The sequence below is a fragment of the Pelodiscus sinensis genome, chromosome 9 (genome assembly GCF_052426305.1).
Source record: "Pelodiscus sinensis isolate ZL-2025 chromosome 9, ASM5242630v1, whole genome shotgun sequence".
NCBI lineage: Eukaryota > Metazoa > Chordata > Testudines > Trionychidae > Pelodiscus > Pelodiscus sinensis.
In genome coordinates this window covers 16,510,627-16,536,481 of record NC_143060.1, presented here as the reverse complement: position 1 = coordinate 16,536,481, position 25,855 = coordinate 16,510,627, and the positions used below count along the sequence as shown (strand labels likewise).

General features: G+C 44.0%; 1 protein-coding gene across 10 annotated transcripts in view; it reads right to left on the bottom strand.

The window, feature by feature from the left end:
* The window catches only part of FGGY (FGGY carbohydrate kinase domain containing), a 312,982-nt gene that overhangs the window by 204,866 nt on the left and 82,261 nt on the right, over positions 1–25,855 (bottom strand). For 2 of the 10 annotated variants that reach the window (XR_012905871.2, XR_012905872.2), the window contains exon 1: positions 3,281–3,549. The exons of 2 other annotated variants lie outside the window; for them this stretch is intronic. The gene's annotated coding sequence lies outside the window, so the exon portion shown is untranslated. Of the gene's footprint in view, positions 1–3,280; positions 3,726–25,855 lie in introns of those variants that run through there. 6 more of the 10 variants (XR_012905876.2, XR_012905877.2, XR_012905873.2 and 3 more) reach the window with 6 other exon arrangements.

The window sequence follows — 25,855 nt, the reverse complement described above, 5'->3', positions numbered from 1 at the left end:
TTTTAGAGCTATGGGTGTGTACTGATCTGGCCTTGCATGCCCCTGGTTCTTTCTCCATCACTGTCTCCCAAGGAAGAAATAACACACTCAGCCTTAGCCCTGCTCCACTGGCTGCTGTGTTAAGTACATCTCTTTTCCTGTTCCCCTGTAATCTCAAAAGCGGCATGAAGCCACTATCTAAGGAGCTGTGGCCAGGAGCCAGGAGGAAAGGGGAAGGCAAATTATTCTATGTCCTATTATTCTATGATTCTATGATTCTATGAAATATCACTCCATGCTTAGGAAAGCTGTTGCAGTGTGGCTGGCAATCAAACCTATTCTATGCGATATGATGGTGTATTTGGAACCAAGATCGGAGATGCTGGTTTAACGGTTATTGTGTGAAAAGATATGTTACAGTCTGAATGCTCCATGCAACCTGTAGATTGGCCAAGAGGTGAGAAGAAACCCTAAGTAACACAGCTCCACAGGGGGCAGCCTACTGGTAGTAAGGACCAGTTTTGAAAAGGATGGTGCTTTGTGATGACTAATTTATCTATACAGGGGGAGGGATAAAACAAAGTCAATGAAACAGTTACAAAATAGACAGATTCCTGAATTTTAATGTGTTCGTTGTTCTTATTCCCTTCTCAGTAACAAGAGGAGCGAGAAAACAGACAACGCATGGGCTAAATTCATTCTTGGCATAACTCCAGTGAAAATAACGTAGTTAGATCAGGGATGAATTTGCCTCATAAGTTTAATTACATCAGCAAATCATTATAAAATAGGGCAGTGTGTACGCTCGGCAGGGGTTTCTTGTGCAAGAAAGGCCTATGGCTAAAATGGCCATCGGAGCTTTCTTGCACAAGAGAGCGTCCACACTGCTATGAGTGCTCTTGCACAAAAGCACAGCTCACACATGGTAGTGTGGACGTTTCTTGCACCAGTGTAGACATAGCCCAGGAGACATTCACAGCTGAGACTCCTGAGTGGAGGGATGCACCTTCACTTAACCAGTCAGTCCAGCACCTACATAGCTTCGAAGATCGTTCTAGATCACCTCTCTGCATGTCACAGCTGGTTAACTTATGAGGCTCCCAGATGAGTTTGCTGGCTTCTGAGACTTATTAGGCACCTACATCTCCCAGGCAATGCACTGGAGCCTGGAGACCTAATTTGAAGCTGAGTGTTATAATGCTTAAATACCTTTGCAAATCTATACCCCAGAAACTATGGTGATGGGCAGTAGCATACCACCCTAAAATACACAGAAGGACCCAAGCTGTAAAACGAGGATCCAGAATATAATCATTCTCTTCTGCCATAAAATTTTAGGTGCTCAGAAGTAGGCCAGAATCAGAACTCCATCTCTAACACTGAGAGAACATGGGTCAAATAGTGGTAGATTTGTATGGAAGGGTTGTTAAAAAGGACAAGGAAGCAAAGGAATTACAGAGAAGCCACAAGAATGAGGACCTGCCACTCATTGGGAGAGAAGATGGATATTTGTCCAAAGCGACCATAATTTTCTAAAAGATCAGCTCTTCAAAAACACGCAGGCATGTCTCCTCTGGCCAGGTTCTACAGAACACTGCCATGGACCATAGAAGCAAGTGAGGCTCCATATCCAATGGGCATCATATTGCTCTAGTTTCCTCTCCTTTGATCCTGACAACTAATTTCAGCTCAAAATCTTAGATCCCAAACTAGTGGGAGCTATCCAATAGAGGGTTACCTCCAAGCTTCGGGGAAATAGAAGGGCTCTGTCCCATATCCCAGGGTGTGTTGATGTCAGGGAGGAAACTAGTAAGTGTTTGGAAAGCCCTTTTTAAGCATTGTTTTAATCATATATTTTACTAAATTATGAGGACTGGTCTTACAGGATGGAAATGCAGGAGGAAGGAAAATTGAAGTCTGATGGAACAACTAACCTCTTTTAAGAGTTAGGAGAAATCTTGGACCCCAGCCCTTTCTAAGCTTTTCAGCAAGATCTCGCACTCTCTCATCCTACTCCCTTAGATTTTCCTTCTTCTAAACTGTCTCCAGCTACAGGCTTATCAGGTTAATTTTATGAAATAGCCGTCAGCTCCTATGCCTATAACCAGGTGTCAGACTGTTTCCACTTTTCAGAAGAAAATCCTACTAGAACCAATATACAAGCAACATATTGCTGGGAGTTTCCCCCAAAATCAGAAGGATCTACTAAGCAACATTGCAAAGAAATTAATATCTGCTGAAAACTAACTGCCACAACTTACACACCAGGAACAAGTTGAGGATAACTTAATATGAAGTACTATTCGGATATCAGATTTTGTTAACAGAAATAATTGTGAAGGTTAAAGACATACTGAGCCAAATCCCCCATACACACACACCCCAAATGTGGAGGACTTCCTCTGGGGTTCCTATCATTATTGATTCTGACTGAAATCAATCAATTGGAGATGAGGGTGCTCAGTAAATATCAGAATCAGGCCTACTGTCAATTAGCTTACACCCAGTAAGGAGGCTGTGTTTTAAGCAAATGTCAATAAAAACAATTTTTGGGGAAATGACAACCTGAATCATCTTGACTCATCTTGCTAGGTGCACGGACATCAGGATGTTGAAACTGGCTAAGAACAATCTAGTTTAATTTTACAGTCCAACCTGAGTAATATACATGCAAGAAATAAACAGCTCACATCCATGATTTCAAAAATCTTTTCACTTTGAATAATTTCCAGTTATGCAGACAGATAAGCAATCTCTCCCCAACCCTTGTTAGTATTTGAATTTTATATTGTATACTGGTTTAAACTTAAACATCTTATATGAGGAAGGCATAAAACAATCTGAGGGTTGTTTTTTTTAATTAAATCTCACAGTCCACAGAGTCATTCACTAAAACAGACTGTCACACTGCATTCAGAGGACATCAAGCGGTGCTCCATATTACACTGAAGGCGATGTTGTAAAAGAAGGTGGAGTAAATGCACAGACCAGGTAGAAAACATTATCAGAGTTTGCAGTGACATTGGATTTTCTCTCTAAGCATCGCACAATTAACATTTTGACTTTTTACAAAAGAAAAATCATCACCGCATTTTTACCGAGAAGCCTTTAAAAGTACCCCAGGGGCCCTCTGTTTTGCAGAGCTGAAAACTCACTGGTTTGAACTAAGAGCAGAACAACAGCAAAAAGCCTGCAGCACATGTTTGCCCCCCCAAAAAAATCCTGAGTTGTTTGCATTAGTGATCTATAACTTTGCTGCACAGCTAATTATTGTTTGAATTGGAGAACAGTGGTCACTTACGTGTCCAAATTGAAATATGATATTAGCTAGCAGTGGGGACGCAGACAGCAGTTTAAAGAAACCACAGTTTTCCTGACAGGGCAATTTCCTGACTGCTAGCAGTTGCCGGAAAGCCTCATGTTCTTCTCTTGGCTGGAGCACAGTTGTAATGCATTTTCTGATTGGTGCATTGAACGTCAGCCACAACTGGTTGAAATTTTCTCCCTTCTGCTTTCTTTGAATCAGCTGAGCACTCAGCAAGATCCGTGCTGTGTGTTTTTCCTTCCGGAGCTGGTTATAGTACTTCGTTTTGAACTCTTTTACAAGGATCTGCTGCTGGTTGTTAGATATAGCTGTCAAGCTATACTCCTGGGTGAAGCACAGGTGTGTGTTATGCCTTGTCAAGGATTCAAATGATATAAGTATTTTTGTGTCACTAGGACAGACATATTTCTCTTTTATTTAAAAATTGAAAGAGGAGAAGTAGGCTTTAAAATACTGATAAAATTATAACGCAGCCCAAATTCTACCATCAGCTACAATACTGTAACCTCATAAGACCACTACAGAAATGGACTCTAGCTGGGTGTGTGGGCTTTGGGCGAGGTCAGGGATGAGAGGTTTGGGGGTGTAGCAGGGTCTTAGGGCTGGGGAGCTGGGGAATGGGGTTGGAGCTTGGGCTTTCCTAGGCAGCTCTAAATGGATTATTTCATTTTGGATCAGTATGACTAAAATTTAAATATTTAATTTGAACTGGCCAAAAACATTGTGGCTGTGTCTAGATTGGAATGATTTTCCGGAAATGCTTTTAACGGAAAAGTTTTCCGTTAAAAGCATTTTCAGAAAAGAGCGTCTAGATTGGCACGGACGCTTTTCCGCAAAAGCACTTTTTGCGGAAAAGCGTCCGTGCCAATCTAGACGCGCTTTTCCGCAAAAAAGCTGTCTACACTGGCCCTTTTGCGCAAAAGCTTTGCACAAAAGGGACTTTTGCCCGAACGGGAGCAGAATAGTATTTCCGCAAGAAGCACTGATTTCTTACAGTAGGAAGTCAGTGCTTTTGCAGAAATTCAAGCGGCCAGTGTAGGCAGCTGGCAAGTTTTTCCAGAAAAGCGGCTGATTTTCCGGAAAAACTGGCCAGTCTAGACACAGCCTGGCTACGTCTAGACTGGCATGATTTTACGGAAATGCTTTTAATGGAAAAGTTTTCCGTTAAAAGCATTTTCAGAAAAGAGCATCTAGATTGGCACGGACGCTTTTCCACAAAAGCACTTTTTGCAGAAAAGCGTCCGTGCCAATCTACACACGCTTTTCCGCAAAAAAGCCCCGATCGCCATTTTCACGATCAGGGCTTTTTTGCAGAAAACAAATCTCAGCTGTCTACACTGGCTCTTTTGCGCAAAAGACGGTAGGAAGTTAGTGCTTTTGCGGAAATTCAAATGGCCAGTATAGACAGCTGGCAAGTTTTTCCGGAAAAGAGGCTGATTTTCCAGAAAAACTGGCCAGTCTAGACACAGCCCCTGTGTTTTGACTTTGAGTAAGTTCAAGAAAACTGCATTTCCTTATCAATACATTGCCTTATAGGAACTGTGGGATTTTTATCCCCATTAGTACCTACAAACTATGCTGTCTGAAAGATTGCATCTCCCATAATGCAATGCAGACTTCACTCTGCTCAAGTTCTGTTTGGAGCTCATGGGAGATCTAGGACAGCCAGGGCATCTACCCCAGAGGGAAGAATGGGGCTGCCAGCGTCCTGAAATGCAGCAATGTGCCAAGTAGGAAAATTCAGTTTAATGCCAAATTAATTCAACATAAATCAGGCCAGTCTGACAAACAAAAACTAAACATTTTGATTATGTTAAAATATGTTTTGATCAGGAACAAATCAATATTTCTATACTTTTTATTTATTTATTTCATTCTGCAAATGAGAACAAATCTTGAAACTATCCAATGAGTTTAATGTGCCACCAAGGTCTCCCTCTCTCTCTTTTGCTCTCCATAGAATATTGGATTTTCAGTGTTGTTAATAAAGATCTCTCTCCTTCAACTCTGACTGCTGAATTACTCACTGGTAATAAAACTAAGACTAATATTTTCAAGAGCCACCGCTCACTCCTGGTGTCTTCATTTGCTGAGTGCCCAGTTTCACATATCCAGGAAAGTCAAGTTGGGCACCCAAAAAATGGAGACGCCCAGAATTAGGGGCCACCTTTGAAAGTTTGACTGTAAGTCCATATATAAAATAGAGATAACAATATCTTTAGTGTTACCAACATCACACATTCAACCATCATGAACCAAATCTAACAATATTATGAGATTGTCTTACAAATCGTGATTTTTATAAAAATATCTGGGTTTATTTGTCTTCCGATTTTCATACCTGTAGGGTGCATTTGAGCCACATTTTCAAGCTTTTCTTCAAAATTAGGAGGCTAGAAACATTTTTAATGAAAGTTAAGCTTCTCACATAGTCATAGAACTCCAGTTCTACAGCTTTAAGTAAAACACCAATTTTTGTGAGGTTCACAATAAAATCACAAAAGTTGACAACACCAAGTGCTCTATGAAACTGAAGGAATAACGGTTTTAAAAAGACCATTCTATCCGAGGTTGGGAGGTGGAATCAGTGCAGAATATTATTATATTTTTGTTTTATGTCAAATCCAGCAAGCACAGGTATGTGCGCACTGAACCTTCCAGAATCTCAAAATGTAACTATCCAATCATAAAATATACTATAGATATTTGCCTCTGTTATGCAAGATGGAATTTAATGTACTGCAAGACATGCACGACAACTTAATTTTGTTTTATTTTGATTGTAACACCTGGTATAACTCAGGAAAACCAGTAATGAGATCTGTTTTACCCTTTATTTTTCAAAATCTTGCCAACCTCGGTGGATTATGGATAAGCACTTCAGAGCATATGCACAACATGACCAGGTTACATCACCAAATTTGGTCTGCTGGTTAGATCATTAGCTTTCCCAGTCCAGTCCAGTCCAGATACTAGCAGGGAGTACAATGTGAATGCTGATCCATGCACCCATGGATAGGCACTCTTGAAATACATCACTGTTCCTTTCAAGTTCATGGTTACAAATGAAATCTCTTCTTTCTAATATAGAAGAAAAGTTCTGTTTTCTTTGTTTCTTTATTAAAAGAAAACCACTCTTGCAAAGTAGTGGGGGCAGATCCTCGTGTAAATCAGGCTTGCTGTCATCTTGCCCCCTAGTCATTTTAACCAGTTCTAGAGAACAATTTAGTGCTTTTCAGAGGCATTTGGCATCTTTGAAATACTCTCTTATAGAACTAGACTAGATGTGACATTTGCTAGAGAAGAAACTCTGCATAAATCTGTCTAAAAGGACTCACTTAATCATATTACTTCACTAACAGTGGTAACCTTTAGAGGCCAAAGTCCAGACAGGCTGAGAAATGGAACATGAGGACATAAAGGTGACAGTTCCATTAACTGCAATCAAAGAGGAAGGTCAAAGGTGGCATAGAGATAAATGACTTAGTCTAGAAGGAAAAGGAAAAATGAAAACTCCCTAGTGTGCCTGAGGAAAAGTTGGGGATTAAAGGTCCAATCCTGAAATCAGAACTAAAAATCCCACTACGTATGTGTAAAATCACACCATGGCTGTGTCTACACTGGGCCACTTATTCCGGAAAATCAGCCGCTTTTCCGGAATAAGCTGCGAGCTGTCTACACTGGCCCTTGAATTTCCGGAAAAGCAACGATGCTCTACTGTACAAAATCAGCCGCTATTCCGGAAAAACTATTCTGCTCCCACTCGGGCATAAGTCCTTATTCTGGAACACTGTTCCGGAAAAGGGCCAGTGTAGACAGCCCAGTAGTCTTTTCTGGAAAAAAGCCCCGATCGCGAAAATGACACTTGGGGCTCTTTTCCGGAAAAGCGCGTCTACATTGGCTACGGACACTTTTCCAGAAAGGGGCTTTTCCGGAAAAGCAGCCTGCCAATGTAGACGCTCCTTTTCCGGAAAAACTTAAAACGGAATACTATTCCGTTTTAAGCAGTTCCGGAAATTCATGCCAGTGTAGATGTAGCCCATTAGTGCTGCAATTCATTGTCAGTGGAGACTACCATTGCAAGACTACATATGTGCATACAGATTTATTTATGTATCAGTAATAAAATCATCTGCAGACTGGCTGAGCAAAATTGCCCACAGAAGCGCCGATGGAAAGGCTGATTAGGGGGACCCACCTCAAGAGTAAATGGGAGCTACATTGGAGGGACTGCTTGCAGGATCTGACCCTTTATCACAAACAAATCCCTTGAAAAATTATCAACATTTAGGCATATAGGCAGGAACTACACCTTCTAACTAACCAGCCACTCAAGTCCACAATTCTCCAATGCAGGCACTAGGCAAGATCATGCAATCTGACCAGACTGTACTTACTGCAAGACCAAAGGATAGGTGGGGATGTGCATGGAGGCTTTCAGACACTTTTATGGCCCAGTGGCAGGCTTCACTCTAGGGCCAGCAAGTCAAGTGGTCAGGCTACATCCAGACAGTCTCTCCAAGTCGTGGGCCAGCTCTTTAGGGCATTTCAGTGGACCTGGACGCCAAAGCCCTGTTTATCACTTCCACGTTGGAGTCTTCCTGGATCGCTGTGCCTGGGGAGGGGAGGGAGAGGGAGTAGGGAGACCTGAGCCCTTCTCTGCACTGGGTCCTGGCCCAGGGCCAAGGGGGGAGATGCAAAATGTGGCTCAGACCCCTTTGGTTGCTATTCCAGATCAGCCTTCCCTAGGCCTCTTTCTAACTTCCCTGTTTCCCTTCAGTTTGGGGATGTTGCCCCAGCCTCCTGGAACAGGCTCAATAATTTAGAGCCCTACATGAAAGGAGGGAAGGGGCATCTGCTAAGTGGGTCAGCCCTCCACTCTTCTAGACAAGTCCTGCTCACAATCCTGGTCTTCTCCCCCTCGATTGTTCTGCTTCAGCAGCTACTGCCAGCCTGCCTTCCTGCTGCCAGTGCCCCTGTAGTAAAAACTAAACGTGCTTCTTCCCCTCCATTGCTTAAGCTCGAAACAGCACGTATCATTTAGCTGATTGCGCATGTCTTAGAAGCTGCTAAACTTTCTGCCAGGGAACTGAGTAAACTTGCAGTGACCAATCACGTTGCGACACGCTGACCAGAAAGAATGTGAAATCTATAAAAGTTTCAGCTCAGGCGATGCTCAAGGTCGACCTTGCTTTGAGCACTGAGCTCCTCGGCCGAACTTGTTTGCAAACAATAAAATAGAGTTGGACCCAGCCTGAAAGTATGACTCTCTTCTTGAGGCAAATTGAACTAGCCTCCAGGGGACGAAACTAGCAATTTACGCAACACCCCCTCACTCTTTCCCCCACCTGACTGCCAGAGCTCCCTTTTGAAGCAGATTTTCTGTAGGGAATACATCTGGCAGCTGCAGAGACTTCTTGGCCCGATGCTCCTCCACCTCTCCTTTCATGTAAGGATGTTAAATATCGACTTATTGACTAATTGAATAGTCAGTAGGGCAATTCTGCCTTTGAAGTGTAGCAACAGCCCTAGGGGACTCCAGCTGATCCTGGGGTCAGTGGGGGAGTCTTCAGCTAATCCCAGGCTCCATGCGGCGCTGCTGCTTTGAAACACTGTGAGGAGCCTGAAGCGTGGTGTTTCAAAGCGGCAGTGCCACATGAGGCCCGGGGTCAATGAGGGAGTCCCCAGCTGATCCCAGGCTCCACACGGTGCTTCTGCTTTGAAACACTGCGTACAGTTTGGAGACACACCTGCTGGGTCCCGGGCTGCACACAGCGTTTCAAAGCGACAGCACAGGGTGGAGCTCCAGGCGGCACTGCCACTTCGAAGTATTCCCTTCTGTTTCCCCACCTCCCTTGCTGCCTCTTTCTGACAGACTAGTTGACTAGCATGTCGACTATCCAATAAGCTAGTCTTTCACATCCCTACTCCAATGTTAGAGGGGGTCGGCAAACCTCATCACAGACTCCCACATCCTAGAACTCATCTCCATTTGTCAGAATTTCAATACAAACCAAAGCAGTTTGAGAGCTGTTCCAGCAATCAGGGATTGTCAAGGCACACAAACCTTCACACGACCATGCCCATTTCCCTCAGTCACGGCCCTGCAGCAGGGTGACAGTACCAGCAACACAACTCTACACTAACCATATATTCCTCTACAGATGTGGAAGCTTCAAGGGGTTGGTAAAAGTGGCTATAGAATTGCTTGGCAGTGTTCAAAGCAGGTAGTGATGCTAAGCATGTGTCCCGTTGTCTTTCCAGATCTAGCAGGGAAGTGAATACTCCAAGTTCTGCATATACAGAAAATAAGTATCTTGTTTGCTCTGTGCAACTTTTGCTGTTTGGCTTTGTATCCATAACTATCTGCAGCTTTGCTGTGCCTTTTTATGCACATGAGCAACTGACATAAAACCAATGCAATTACAAACAGAAGGGAAGCAGTTAAGAAAACCCTTTTACTGGTAAGTTATGCCTGTAAAAAGGTTAGGTCTTTGATCATGAAGAATTTCAATTACTTAGCTATTGATTGGGATAACAATCAGGCAAAAATTAAAGAGAAGAAAGAATTTATAAAGGCTCATTGAGAATTGCATACTCAGGCAGTTTGTGAAACTACCAGCAGAGACTGGGGTTATTATGGACTTAATCCCAGGAAGTGGGCTAGTCCTGATACACAAGGGATAGGTTGGGGAGCATCTAGCATGATACACCTCCTGGATCAGTAGCATTGAACTATTCATGCAGACAGGCAAAAAAGAGAGAAGTAACACCTGACGGCTTTAGGTCAGACAACTAGAGGAATTTTGAGTGGAATGGTAAGATAGTAGGAATGCACCACAGGGAAAAAAGGGCATTTCCTGTAGGGATTTTTCAGAGATGTATCTAACTTGCTCTTAGACACTAAAGGTACAAAGAAGGGAAACCCCAACGCTTTATGAAGTTTTAATTCTATCCGAGGAAATAAGGATTAAGTACCTACACGTGAGATCCATCTGCTCAGTTATCTGAATTTACAAGTTTGAATATAAAGACCACAAACTGATATAAACAGAGCACTGATCCAACAAATGTCTAGATCCTCCAAAACAAGGAGATCTTACACATGGTCTGTCTCTACCTGTCTCCCTGGACAGACACTTGTTCACTGTTACACCCACCCTCTAGGGAGGAGCCTAACCAGTAGCCGGATGGCACATTACTCAATGATGCATGGTCCAGGTGTTGACCGACGTGTGTTTTCAGGCCTCCTCTGACCATGGAATGCAAAACCTAAGGATTCAAAGGGACTTTTTTTTTAAATTCAAGTCACAGTATAAAGGCTACAAGAACCAGTGCTCTTGATAGCAAACAGGCTGGCTTAAAAACACCAGTGAAAACCAACCACCATTCCTTCTTTCTGAGCCCTCAAAACTGCTAGAATTTTTTTCCTCAGCTAGTTCTCCTCTTGGAAGCCTGCTACATCATCATGCACTGTGGAAAGGGAAGAAGAGATCACAGCACAAGACCAGAGAAGGATCTCATTGCTCGTCAGGAGGTAGAACTAATGCTTTGATTGACTGTCTCCTTATGCATATTCATGGTTGTCGATCTCCATACACGTGGTCACCTAACCAACTTCATTCAGCTTTTGCTGCACAGAAGCAAAATGACCCATCATCTCTTGCTGAGTAAACAGGGCCTGATCATAGTCCACCAGTGTGCAGTAAGAGCATATCTAAAGGAAAATTGAGTCATGTGGGTCCCCACATGTTCTTGTTCAATGGAAAGATCTAGCATTTGCTGTCCACCTAGTGCTGTCAGCAGTTTGGTGTCTCAGCTTGTTTCTCAATGCTAGATGAACCATGGGATGGTGAATCTACAGATTTGCATGCAACTTCTAGCCACTTCAATCGCAAGTCACCTGGTTTGTGTCGCTTTATACAGCCGGTCCCCAAGTTACGAACAGGTTACAGACCAAACTCTTGGCCATAACTCGAAATGTTCGTAAGTCAGACCCCATTGAGTTACATTACGACCACGCTGTTCATATGCGCGGGTCGCATTTGTAACTCGGGACTGCCTTTATGACTGCTTAATGGGAGGTTTGGTCGTAAATGCGAACGGTCGTAAATTGACCATTCGTAACTCGGGGACCAGCTGACATCATATTATATATTTGTATGTGACTCTGATTTTACAGTTTTCCAAGCTGTTGAGCTGGGAATGGATTTCACAAACCACGCTGTGAAAATCGATTGAGTTCTTTAAATTGCATAATGCACTAAAACCAACAAAAGGTGGAAAATACTTTCATCCAAAATTTTCCCAGGCCGTTATCACAAATTATGTCTAGCTCATGTCGGTACATTTATCGGGGTGGGGCATGGATCAGTGATCATGTCACACTCCCCTCCTTACCTTTTTTTTTAATAATGGAGATTGCCTATCTCCTAGAACGGGAAAGGACCTTGAAAGGTCATCGAGCCCAGTCCCCTGCCTTCTCAGCAGGACCGAGTACCATCCCTGATGGACCAAGTACCATACCTGGGGCAGGGAAGCTAATGATCCAATCAGTAGACCAAATTTGGTGATGAATCCTGGCCACATGCCATCTGAGACACATGGGCTATGTCTATACTGCAGGCTTTTTGCACAAGAACAGTTGTTCTTGTGCAAAAACTTGCAGAGCATCTACACCACACACGTTCCTGCGCAAGTAAATTTACAGTAAAGCATTGGAAAACAGGGCTTTCTTGCGCAAGAGTTATTCCTCTCCCCACGAGGAATAAGCCCTCTCGTGCAAGAGCTTTTCCACGAGAAGGCAGTGTAGACAGGCAACAGGATTTCTTGCGCAAGAAAGCCCATGGCTAAAATGGCCATCAAAGCTTTCTTGCGCAAAAGAGCGTCCACACTGCCATGGACGCTCTTGTGCAAAAGCACATCTCTTCCACAAAAGCACATGGCAGTGTGGATGTACTCTTGTGGAAGACCTTTTGCACAAGAACTCTTGCACAAAATGTTTTTTGCGCAAGAAGCCTGCAGTGTAGACGTAGCCATAGTATATACACTAAGAAGAACAGTCATTTTGGTTTTGATGTACCATACAATGTACTAACATAATAACCTGTCAGTAATGAAGAATGATCCAAAGATCTTGCCATCTGCCTCAAACATACCCTCTATAAATGATATATATTTCTAACTTTTTACAGGAAGTTTCCTACATCAGAGCTACTTAACACATATTTCCCATTTGTCCACTGTTTGATTGCAAAATCTGGTTAAACAGAAAAGAGGCTGAAAAAGGCTTTGATGCATTTCAAACAGCATTCTAACTGCTTTAGTGACTGGGGGACTTTTTTTTCCCCCTTCAGGGAAGATCATGCATTTCCTGTGATGCCTTTTTGTATTCGGGCACTTGTGAACAGAGTCTCAAGTTAGAGTTTCGACAACATCTGTTAGCTTATAAAAAAAAATTCTTCTAGTGATTAGGTGATTAACTGAAATATAAAGCATCCTTGCAAATAATAAACTGCCATTTGGCTAAATTGTTTGCAAGACGTACAGCAAATGGTTTCTGCCAGCACTATAATTTTCTGAAATCTTAAATACAACTGGGGCTCATTCAGACATAAAAAAAAGAAGCTTGTAAGGTCACTTAGCCACCTGCAAATCCTGGACAATTAAACTAAAAAGCAGTGAAGACATAGGAATAAAATCACCATGTACGTAGTGAGTTCCTACAGCATAGAAGTTAAGTTTTCATGCTCTGTATTCAATCCAAAACAAATTGTCTGTTTATAATTAAAATACAGTACTGCTTCCAAGAGGCCTGACTCAAGGGAACAAGTTGTATACCACAGGCCAAATACATTTGTGATGTAACATCACTGAAGCTGATGGAATTACACCAGTGCAGAATTTGGCCCTGTGTCTTTATCTACACTGACTTAACTCAACTTTTAAGGGACAATTATGGGGTTTCCTCCTAAATTAGGCCAAGATTTCCCCAAAACATGTCAAGGGAAAGGCTGTAAGAGAAAGAGCTAAAGGCTTTGGTTTTTTTAAATTGTATTTTATGATTGCATTTAAGAATATTCAGATATTCATTAGAAATCTGTTCGGTGTGTATTCAAATTTTATAACCTGTTGCTATTTCTCTCTTATTTAGATATACATTATAGGTAAGAGGTCACAGAAAATACTACAGTCCCAAGGACATTAATACAACAATTACAGAAAGGCTAGTAAGAAGTATTGTATGGATCCAGCAAATTCTGCTTAATCTGTAATGAATTTAACACCACCTGTTTTCCAGCTTGAATGTATTGCTTAGGAGCCTGGAAGACAATATTGAATGTTAATTCAAGGGCTTTAAAAAAACAATTTTAAATGCTATGGGCTCAATTCTGATCTCACGTATAGAGTGAATCTTCATTGCATTTACACTGTTGCACAAGAGATAAGAATCACAACTTATATATGGGAAAGAAACTAAAAACACAGCACCAGATCCTCTGGTCTTGCTGCAAGACCAGGTGAAAGGAGACACTTGCAGTTGTAAGCTATCGTAAAACTAACTTAAACTTAGGGCTAGACTGATCTCTGGTGTTAATATGACAACCTTATGATTATGCTAAAATTCAAATGTCTATGGCCTCAACGGCCTGATCTAAAAACCAGGGACTGTAATGATATAGAAACTCAGTAGCTATGCTTGCTTTTACCAGAGAACATTCCCTGTCCTGGGAAGAGGCATTTGTGTACTATGGCCTGGTTTACATCGGAGGGGAAGGTCTACTTAAGATATGCAACACCAGCTATGTTTATTGAATAGCTGGAGTTGATGTATCTTAAATCTCTATTCACACAGTGGGAGGTCAATGGGAGCAAAAGCTCCCATCAGCTTTCCTAACCCCTCACAAGGAGTAGGAGTATCGGTGCCAATAGGGGTGCCCTCTGAGTTCGATCTAGAATGTCTTCTCTAGACCTACTAAATCGAACCCCGGGAGATCGACCACGGCAGCGTCTATCTTCCCTGGAGAGTAGACATGCCCTATGGTATATAAACCAGCAAAGGTTTCAGGGAGCTGATTCTGCTAGTTTTACAGTTGTCAGAGAAGTGCAAAGTGACTGTGGTGAGGGTCCAGGATCTGGTGTCCTAGAACGATAAAGATATCAATTCTAGTTCAACACCTTCTCTGAGCAAATATTCTGATATTATAAAGTGGCTTCAGGCAGGGGAAGGAAAAATAAGACAAGAAGTTAACTGGTGAATGCTGCATCTGCTCAAGCTCATTGCTGAGCTCCATTATAAGAATTGTGATCTTTTTTAGCTTCTTCACTTTGTATTAACATCAAGAACATTTATTGATCAGCACAGTTATGGTAATCGGCCTCAAACTGACCAGCCTACACACAATTGATTCTTTCCCACTCACATTCTTGCTTTGAGATAACAAGCAAGCAGTCATTTTACAAATCAATGTGGAGCAAATGCAATCAACAATTTAAAATATTTTAGTTATGAAAAATAAACTACATGATATGTGCAAAAATTAAAGGCATTTTGACATACAAGGCAGTCACAGATTCAGAGCTCCTTCCAGCGTCAGGCACAAGCAGCAGAAGAGAAATGCTTTAAGCATTCTTCAGAATCACATTCCAGAAGCTAATCTTTGGATCATAAAGCTTTTCTTTCTGAAGCAATGATAAACCCTAATGGCTTTACTCAGCCCCTTAATGCAATAATCAGTCTGAAAAAATGAAAGTGAAATAAATAGTGCAGACAAAAATGTCATAAATACCAAAAATATTTTTTGCAGTGTTTTTATTTTAACCTTAACTGGGAAGTGTGGTAATGAAGGAGGAAAAATATGTCGAGGAAGAAAATAAATTGCAGCCTTTCTTATTTTAGGAGACTTTAAATCTGATTAATTTTGGAAATAGGGAGAATGGCAACTTCATCATTATAAAGAATTGCCGTAATTGCTGTTTACACAAATTATAAGTATTTGAGCATTTTCCTTGATTACGGTGCTTGTCAAGCAACAAAATAACATGGGAATTATTTAACTTACCATCACCCTTCCTCATAACAGATTAATTATATGGGTTACAAAATATATTCGTATATATAAGACTTCTAGATCAGAAATAGAAAATTATGGCCCTATAACTTGCAAAAATGTTCAACAATGGAACATAGTGCACAAAATCACAGACGGGGAGCATTAGTTACATTCCACTAGAGCTTCCTTTTGTAAGTCAAGGGAAAAGGGATTTCTTTAAAAATTCCAGTGAATATAGTGTGTGCACACATGTGCATGTATTACATTATTTATTTATTGTTTTGCAGTAGCGTGTGGCATCCTGAGTCTTGACAGGATCCCATTGTGGTCGGTGCTGTACAAATGCGGAACAAAGAGAACTGCTGCCCCTAAGAGCTCTCAATCTAAGTTGATTAATTAAGAAAAGAAAAGAACAAACTTCTACTTTCACAAGTTAACTGTCACTGATCAGTACTTCCTTCACACTTCTCATGTCTGGATTTTTAAGGGGATGAGCTTCCCTTCCACATATCACCTCCTCTCTCTCTTTCCCCTGGTTTACTATCTTCATAGTTGGTTGGGTTTTTTTCTGAGCAGCTGTAGCCAGCAACTTTGGGACTCAAATGAACTCCACTTGGCTTTCTATCAGCTTCAGCAGTACTTCAAAGGATGTAGAAAAGAACAGTATGGAACATCCCTGATTCAAATGCAGACTACAGACATCAATAAACTTAATATTATTAAGGAAGGGAGAAAATATCATAGCAGAAAACTTGAAGAAGTAAAGGAAGAAAGCGTGTTCCTTGGATTGAAAACACCACCACAACTAATATTTGGCAACAGGTAAAAAAAGAAGAAGCCCAAAACAACACTAATGGTGCATTGCTTAGAAATTCAATAGAGTGCTAATCTGTTTTAGGTTGTGTAATTTTGTTGGACTGTATCTGAAAATCCAGAACCTGATCTATTACACATCTGGATTGTATTGATCCACAAAAGAAATACTGTGTAAGGTAAAGCAATAGAGGAGAGAGTCTCTCTCTCTCTCTCTTTCTTTCGCTCACTATCCTTCCCTCCACTGAAGAAGAATATCGGTTTCCCTTTTAGCCCGATGTATATCCTGGTACTTTATCTTGCCTGTTCTTGTCAGTCCTTCAAGAGACCTCCAACTGGGTATTTCATATGTAATTGAGATGTTCAGAACAAACATTTTCACTGAACAACTTGAGTTTCATAAAATACTACCTTAATCTCTTCCAGCGGATGGTAGAGTTAGCGTAACTGGATGTGTCCACCACTGGAGATTGCTCAGTTTCTCCTCTCTGTGTATGTATGGTTTGGCTCTTAAATCAACTGTGAGATAACAATTTCAACTAAAGCTATGTTGTTTGCACTTTCCGCTTAAAAACAATGAACATCCAAGAAGCATTTGGTCAACGCTAAGCTTTACAAAAAGACCACCTTACCCACCTTTTATTGAGGAGGCAGGGGAGATGTTATGCTAGTCTTGTTGCAATATTTGAATAAAAGCACTCCATCCACATTCTCCTTTCAGAGCCATTGGCATTATTTTTCATGTATCACTTCATGTATAAATATTTACTAATTAACCAGACAGACTTGTGATCGTGAATTTCTAGCATGTGTAACAACCACCACACCTCCTTGGAATTTTTTACATTTTGAAATTTAAACAAAATTTCAATTTTCAGAATTTTGAAATCCAGAAAAATGTCTTCTGCCCCCTTAAAGAGCTGAACCAAGGGTTTCCAGAGCTAAAGTTTTAGCCTCTACAGCCTTGAGCTGAACACCTATGTCTTCTGAGAAGCAGCTGTAGCAGGCTCAGAATCACTTTGGATTAGGCACAGTGGGGGAAGCATAAAACACACTGAACAGCAGATTCTATATAGATACTTGTCTAGAGTAATTACCACAGACTACAAGAAGAAAAACATAAAAATACAAATTTCACATATTTTCCTTCACATTGTAAGGTTATTTTATCTTAGAGGAATTTCTCTTGGCTATTACCCAATCGATGTGCTCTTGCTATAGATACACATCCTCAAACCTGGGAAAACAGAAGCCTTGCTAATGGGTGGAGGTCACCATTGTGAGATTGCTATCTCTGTCATCATGTTCCTGCTTATTAAAAGAACCTGTTCAGCGATAGTGAGCAAAGCTAAGGACTTCGGTGGTGGTTTTAATTTTTTAATCACAGCTTTTCCTGGGAAGCCTATGTATCAATTATGGCACACAGTGTTATTTCCAGTTGCAGGTTGTTGTCACATTTATTTTGTACAGGGCTGGCCCACAACATTTTGGTACCTGAGGAGGGGAGCTCAGATGAGGCCCCCTCGCTTGGGCCAAAACTTTGAAAAGTCTCAATTCTGCCTTCTTTCTGTTCTACTCCTCTCATGGCACTCCACCATCTCTAAGCATCTAGAGCAAAGAGAATACATATGCACCAGCAGCAGACACAGTTTTCTACACTCTGGGTCCTAGTAGTGCCCTCCCACCCCCCCAGTCTGGCACCTGAGGCGGCCGCTTCAGTTCGCTTCATGGTAAGGCCAGCCTTAATTTTGTAATGACCTTGCAACAACAATAAATAGCTCTGTGACCATGAGGGCTACATTACTAACATTTCCCACAGTAGGGCTTCCAGTACTCCATTTCAGTCACTTCGGGTATATCTACACAGCAGGGCTAAAGTTGAATTAAGGATTAAGTAATGCAACTTGAGTTACGTCAGTTGCATGGCTTAACTTGAAATAGCTTAATTCAGCTTATGGCTGTCTATACCACAAGAAATTGAAGGAAGAACACTCTTCCTTCGGCTTCCCTTACTCCTCATGGGTATGTCTACACTACCCGGCTAGTTCGAACTAGCAGGGTAATGTAGGCATACCGCAATTGCAAATGAAGCCCGGGATTTGAATTTCCCGGGCTTCATTTGCATAAGCGGGGCACCGCCATTTTTAAATCCCCGCTCGTTCGAACCCTGTGCCACGCGGCTACACGCGGCACGAACTAGGTAGTTCGAACTAGGCTTCCTAGTTCGAACTACCGTTACTCCTCATTCCACGAGGGATTTAAAAATGGCGGCGCCCCGCTTATGCAAATGAAGCCCGGGAAATTCAAATCCCGGGCTTCATTTGCAATTGCAGTATGCCTACATTAACCTCCTATTTCGAAATAGGAGGGTAGTGTAGACATACCCCATGAAATGAGGGTTACAGGAGTTGGAGTAAGAAGTCCTCCAGCTGGGCATTATTTCAAAATTAAGGCTTATAGTGTAAACACGCTCTTTGGAATAACATCCATTATTCTGAAATAACGCTGCTGTGATGGGATTGGTGTGGGGGTCGGGGATCTGGACATGAGGGAAAACCGTACCTGGATTTGTGCCCCCTTGAAGCAACGGCTGCCACCACAAGGTCCTGGCCACCCTGGAGGCTGGAAACACCGCAGCTGTGGCCATGCAATCTGGGACTGGCCCAGAGGTGCCATGGTCACAGGCCACCCCCAGAGGCACCACAGCCATGCAGCTTGGAGCTGGCCCCGGAGGCACCGCAGCCATGTGGCTCCAGGGTGCTCCAGAGGCACTGTGATCCAGAGCCAGCTACAGAAGCACCACTACTGTGGCCATGCGGCTGGCTCCGGAGGTGCCGCTACTGTAGCCAAGCGGTCCAGTGCCAGCCTTAGGGGCGCCGCTACCATGGCCTGGGGCTGGCCCCAGAGGCACCAACACCATGGCCATGTGGCCTGGGGCCAGCCCCAGAAGCCACCGCTACTGCAGCCTGGAGCAGGCCTGGAAGCGCTGCTACCTCTGCCTCAGCACTGCCTTCTTTCCAGCAGCAGCATGGGGGGTGGGACTGAGCTACTTCCCCCTGGCGGGGCCTGTAATTGCCTTGAGGGCTGGATCAAAGCCCACTGAGAAGCTTTTGCCCACCCCTGCCCTAGCTTGTACATATTCTGCTTTTTGACACCTCCTGTCTGCTGAGGATCCTACCTACTCTATCTCAGACGGGAGTGTGGTTATATCCCAGTAACAGGAGTCCTTCACTGAACCCGAGCCAAGTTCTGGAGCAAAGCTGCACCAGTGTATGGCCTCCATGTTTGTTCATGAATTAGACATGCAAAGCAAGCAAATCTTGGCTGACTTTTGCTTTGAATCCCCAAACTAGGAGAGGGAAAGCTAGGGGAGCAAAATCCAGGAGGGCCTGAGACAAAACTAAGGAGGAAAAGTTCATCCAATCCCCCAAGAACCACATTATGTTCAGCACTGAATTATTTATGAACTAGTTAATGTTTGTAGAATGCATTGCACTTGTAAATTGCTACATAGATGGCAAATTGCTGTATAAATGCTAAGAATTATTACACTTTCCCTGCAGTCCCAAATGGAATGAACTTTCATTCTAAAGTCATATAAATCCATAGCAGCTCATTACAACAGTTCTACAGCCAGGCTGTCCCCATGGCTCGGTGTTTTTCAGAAATTTGATCATGTCACTATTAAACTGCTGGTTAGCTGATGAACCCTAGTCAGACAGCGACTGTGTCATTGCCTTTCACCACAGAAACCTTTGCTCTGGATCATGCTTGTTTTAATTCCTTCATGGATTCCATTCTGTTAATGGTCATTTGATTTTGCATCGCAAGACCCAGCTGTACATTAGGGGGTCACAACCTTCCAATTTATCACTTGAAGTAACTATTTTTTCCCCAAGTTCCATCAGGTTAAAAGAGTTAGCAATTTTTCTCCTTGAAGTGTCCCTTCAGCAGGACCGAGATGTATCACAGATCAGTGTAGCTATGAATGCATTACACCATTACTCATCAATTAGTTTTAAACCACCCCCACAATATATCATTTATCTAGCCTGCCATAGCACTGTTGTGAACATTTAATTTTTAAGGCATCTTGATTTTTAACCTGGCTGCTGTATTCCTCTTTTGTCTCCTATACAGACATCTCCTTAAGGAACTATAAAAATTAGATTTGTTTGACCTGCACTCAGGGTTCGTTTAAGCGAGATGGATTTTAATTGCGCCGCTTGCTCTACCAGACAGATTTTATGTGATATTCCAGACATTTATGCACTGTCTTTTGCCTTTCTGTAAGCAGGTGTGTGTGCCCATGAATGCCTGTGAAGCAGTTCTTAGCATTCATTTCACATCTCTCCAATAATCCGATGGGAAATTGCTTACTTTGAGATACCATTGACATTTAATTAAGGGCTCAAGTCATTGTCATGTTTCCTAACAACATTTTCATTTCTCTTCGGTGTTCCACTTTTAGTTTACAATTAACCCTCAAAGGACATTGCACACAGCCTGCGCTTCCCAGGTTATTGCTGTACAATATTTAATGCTCATCTCAGTACTTTATTGTCTGGTGTTGATAACGCATATAATACTCAGACTTTTCTCTTTAGTTGTTTGTCCTCTTTTTCAACCCACCACATACACACAATTTCTCTGCATCCAGTTCTGAGCACCACATTTCAAGAAAGATGTGGAGAAGGTCCAGAGAATAGCAACAAAACTGATTAAAGGTCTAGAAAATATGACCTATGAGGGAAGGCTGAAAGAACTGGGCTTGTTTAGTTTAGAAAAGAGAAGACTGAGAGGGGACATGATAGCGGTTTTCCAGTATCTAAAAGGATGTTACGAGGAGGAGGGAGAAAAATTGTTTTCTTTGGCCTCTGATGATAGGGAAAGAAGCAATGGGATTAAATTGCAGCAAGGGAGGTTTAGGTTGGACACTAGGAAAAAACTTCCTAACCATCAGGGTAGTTAAACATTGGAATAAGTTGCCTGGGGAGGTTTTGGAATCTCCATCACTGGAGGTATTTAAAAGCAGGTTAACAGACATCTGTCAGGGATGATCTAGAAGATGGTGCTTTGTTCTGCCATGAGGTCAGGGGCCTGGACTTGATGACCTCTCAAGGTCCTTTCCAGTTGTAGGATTCTATTACTCTTTCCTGAATTTGTCATTTGAAGACACCCAGACCGCAAGAGGCTGTGGGAAAAGAGACCTGTAAGCTGCTTCTCCATTTGGTCCAGCTGATTCTATTCTTGATGAGAAAGGGATGACAGCCTCCCATTTCCCTTTTCTTCCAGCTTCTAAAGGGTAAGATTTAGTTGGCCTGTTAGGTACCAAAGGAGCACAGAGCTGCAAGCCCTGAAGCAGTTTCTAATGCCTATGGTTGGGCCTGATCTACTCTCCACTTGATTCCCATTCACATAATTCCCATTAGCATTGGATGACAAGTCTGTGCCATGGTCTACACTAGGGCGTTATTTTAAAATGCCCCCCACCCCCTTATTTTGAAATAATAAGCAGAGTCGCCACACTACTAAGTCTGTTATTTCGAAATAATGAGCTGGGTATTTCAAAATCTGCACTCGTGCTTTCCTCTGGGAATAACACTTCTTTTGAAATAGCTATTTTGAAATAAGGTTAGTGTGAATGCTCCACCGCTGCTATTTCAAAATAACAACTCCCCAGTTTGAACTAATTACTCCCCATTGCATCCTGGGGTTCTAAGTTGAGGGAGTGCATCTGCATTAACGGAGCCTGACTCAGACTAATTTCGAGGCTCTCCCGTAGAGGGAAACTCACTATTTCGATGTTGTTATTTCGGGAATCATTATTTCGAATTTAGTTATTTTGAAATAATTTCCTAGCGTAGACGTGCTCTGTAAGTGCCTGCTTATTTTGGAATAAGCTATTTCAGAAGAAATACTTGGAAATCGCTTATTTAGAAATAGCGTGTCTATACAACAAATGCCCATTGAAATAGCATTGAGCTATTTCGAAATAGAGCCTCCACACTCATTGGATGCTGACTTGCATTTCATGCCAGAACTTCAGGCAGGGCATCAGGACAGCCCTCTCTTCCTGGAGCTGCTGCCTGAGATGATCAGAGGCTTGAGCTTAAAGGGACCTCCCTGTACAGCCGTGTCTCAGGCTCTTCTCTTTTGCCTACCTCCTTGAGGGACAGCAAAGCCTTTCCTTTGCCTGCTGTGGTTGCCCTTGCAGACACCTCAGCTCTCTAGCCATGGAGCCAAACCTGTCTCCCAGCAATCGACAGCACTTATATATCCTGGTGCACCTCCTGCTGCAATTTCTGTGGGCTGCCTTTCTGGCCCTGCAGGAACAGGCCCCCCCAGCTCCTTGTGGGGCAATTCCTCTCCACTCTCTAGCCACTGCTCATGCAGCTCGACCCCACCTGCCCTCCCCTGCACACTGTGCACTGCTGCTTCTGGCGACTGGACACCAGCTCTGACTAGTGGGACGAGATTGTCCTGCAGCGGTGGGACAATCAACAATGGCTCCAGAATTTCCATACGTGGAAGGACACCTTTCTGGAGCTGTGTGAGTGGCTTGCCCCTGCCCTCCGGTGATGGGACACCCATATGAGACCTGCCATCCCCCCTTCAGAAGCAGGTAGTCATTGCCATCTGGAAGCTCACTACACTGGACAGCTACCAATCCATCGGGAACCAGTTCGGCATGGGGAGATCGACCGACAGGGCCGTGATCATACAGGTAGGATGCTCTCATGCTATTGTCCAAGGAGGTGGGTGAACTGAACTGCCAGAATGGGGTTCCCTAGGAGGAGGAGAGGCTCAGAACTGGGGACTGGGAATCCCAACACCTCTTTTGCTGGCCCCTTGGCAGCCGAGGGGTGGGAGGAGAGGGATAAACAGGAGAGGCGGGAGCTGGCACAGGAGCCGCCACCAGGAGGGTCAATGACTGTGTGGAAGGCTGCGCAGATGCTTCAGCCTTGCTGAAGCAGCTCCCACCAGGTGTTGTGGTGTAGCTGGAAGTCCTCCTTGAGTCTCCAGTCCTGCCAGTGCATGGAGCGCTGTAGGGCTTGCAGGGCAGTGTTATGCTTCTCTTTCGGAGGTCCTCGTGGGCTCTCCTGCACTGGTGGATCACAGGGGGTCGGGAGGATGCCCCGGGAGATGTCAACCGCTCCCCACTCACAACCGGTCCAGCTGTGGAGAACAAAGAGAAGGGCAGTCATCCCAGCAGACACTGTGCAGGAAGCCTGGCCCTCATCTCAGAGCCAAGACCAAAGGCCCCGGGTCAGACAAAGGTGATGTGCTTCAAGCCAAGCCATCTGTGACCTAGACAGTGGGCCCTTTCCTGCACAGGCAGCACAGATGTCCCCATGGGGAGCCTAACTATCCCCAATGTCCCAGGAACAAGCAGGCAAGAGAAGGTGCCAGCCAGACCAGGAGCCTGCAGATAGGAGGGGGCCATGGGGCGGCTGGCCTTCCGTCTGTGCCACACACACTCTGGGTCCAGCAGTGGCAGTGTTCCACAGGGAGAGGACTTGTATCCCTGGCCACTGAAGGAGAGGGGGGCAGAGTGTAGGGGAGGCACCTCACTGAGCTGTCCCCAGTAGCAGATGCTGCCCCGAGAGTGTGGGCATGCCTGTGTGCCATGTGCGGCACTCCTGAGAGAGTGTGTGTGTGTGTGTGGTGAATTGTGGTGGGACGGTGTCGGGAGTAAGGCAGGTCTCTCCAGACACCCTGTGAGCTAGAGCACAGGGGTCCTCTGTTGCTGCCTCCTGGGGCTGCGTGCACTGGAGTGGTGCTCCACATGCACAGGCTGCTGCGTGATCCCCAGGCTGAGAAGGCTGAGCAAGGAGCGTGCAGCTGCCCCTCGCCGCCCGTCACCTCCACCTGTGTGTCTAGGGACAGCAATTCCACTCACTTGAGGGGCATTCCCCCACCTCACATGAGACATCCAGGATGCGCATGACCTCCTGGCTGGCAGGCATTGAGCTTGTGCTGGCCTCATCCAGCTGCTCCTCCTCCCCACTGGCTGTGCCCCCCAGGAGGGCAACAATAGTTATCTCCAACCCTGAGTCCCCAATGAGGGCAGAAGGGACTGCTTTAAGCTGTGTGTAGTATCGGCAGGCCTGCGGTACCACCCCAGAGCAGGAGCTGTGCTCCCTGGCTTTGGCATAGGTCTGCCTTAGCTCCTTGACCTTCATGCACACCTGCTCCTGGGTACGTATGTGGCCCTTGGTGGCCAGGCTGTCAGCCATCCACACACAGACGTCCAAATTCCTGCACCCGATGTGGAGATCCTGGAGTTTTGCCTCCTCTTTCCAGAGCTCATTGAAGTCCAGGATCTCTGCACCAGACCAGAAAGGTGTGTGCCTTTTCCGTCCCCAGGCAGGGTCCTGGAAACTGGTTGCTGGCTCCCTTGTAGCCATGGAAGCCTCAGTGGGAGCAACAGGGTAGCTCATGTCACCCAAAGATGCTAGTCTGGCAGCTGCTGCATGGCTCATGACTGTCAGGTCCTGCCATGAGCCACAAGCCCTTTCCCCTGTAGCTGCAGCTTGAAGGGCTGCCGGGGATGGGGAACTACAGTGTTTTGATGAGTGTGGCCAGAGTGGCCAGCAGGACACCTGTGGGAAGGCCTGAAGGCCCCCTAGTCTGAAATAACTGCACCCGCCCTGTCTACACATGCCCTGTTCTGAAATAGCTATTTCGGAATAGGCGTTATTCCTTGCACAATGAGGGTTACAGATTTCAGAATGAGAGGCCATTTGAAAATTATTTTGAAATAACGAGCTTGCTGTGTAGACACTCACAAAGTTATTTTGGGATAACGTCCTTTATTCGGAAATAACACTGCTGTGTAGACATAGCCTGAGTGCGAAGCATCTCTCCTAGTCATGTGAACAGAAGTGAAGTACAAAATCCTTTGCATGCTGGTAGGAGAATGTATCTTGGGAGAGCATAAGAACGGCCATACTGTGTCAGACCAAATGTCCATGGAGTTCATTATTCTGTCTTCTGGCAGTGGCCAATGCCAGGTACCCCAGAGGGAGTGAACAGAACAGGGAATCATCAAGTGATCCATCCCCTGTCATTCATTCTCAACTACTGACAATATAGAAATAGAGCAGAAATGTAAAAAGGAAGAGATTTATGTTGCAGTGTCACTGATCCAACATGTCAGCTCACATGGCTCACGTACAGTGTTGTGCTTGTTCTATGCCTGCATTACGTTACCTACTGCTTATGTGTGTTGATATTATAGGGTACATCTACACTTGCTCCCTATATCAAGATAGGGATGCAAATGTAATGTACCGAAATTGCTAATGAAATGGAGATTTAAATATCCCATGCTTCATTAGCAAGATCTCACCCAGCACGCTAGTTCGAATCGCAGCTGATTCGAACCAGGAAGTGCGCACCGGGACGCGTTGGTTCGAACCAAAGCCCTTGGTTCGAACTAACGTTGCTCCTCATTTTTCATCATAATCTCATTTTTTGAGGAATAACGTTAGTTCGAACCAAGGGCTTTGGTTCGAACTAATGCATCCCGGCGCGCACTCCTGGTTCGAATCAGCTGTCTGATCTTGAGATAGAGAGCAAGTGTAGATGCACCCATAGTGTGCATATTACCCTAAACAACATACAAATAGCATCAAACCTGGGTCTTTTCTCCCTGTCCTTGAGGGACTCACAACAGTAA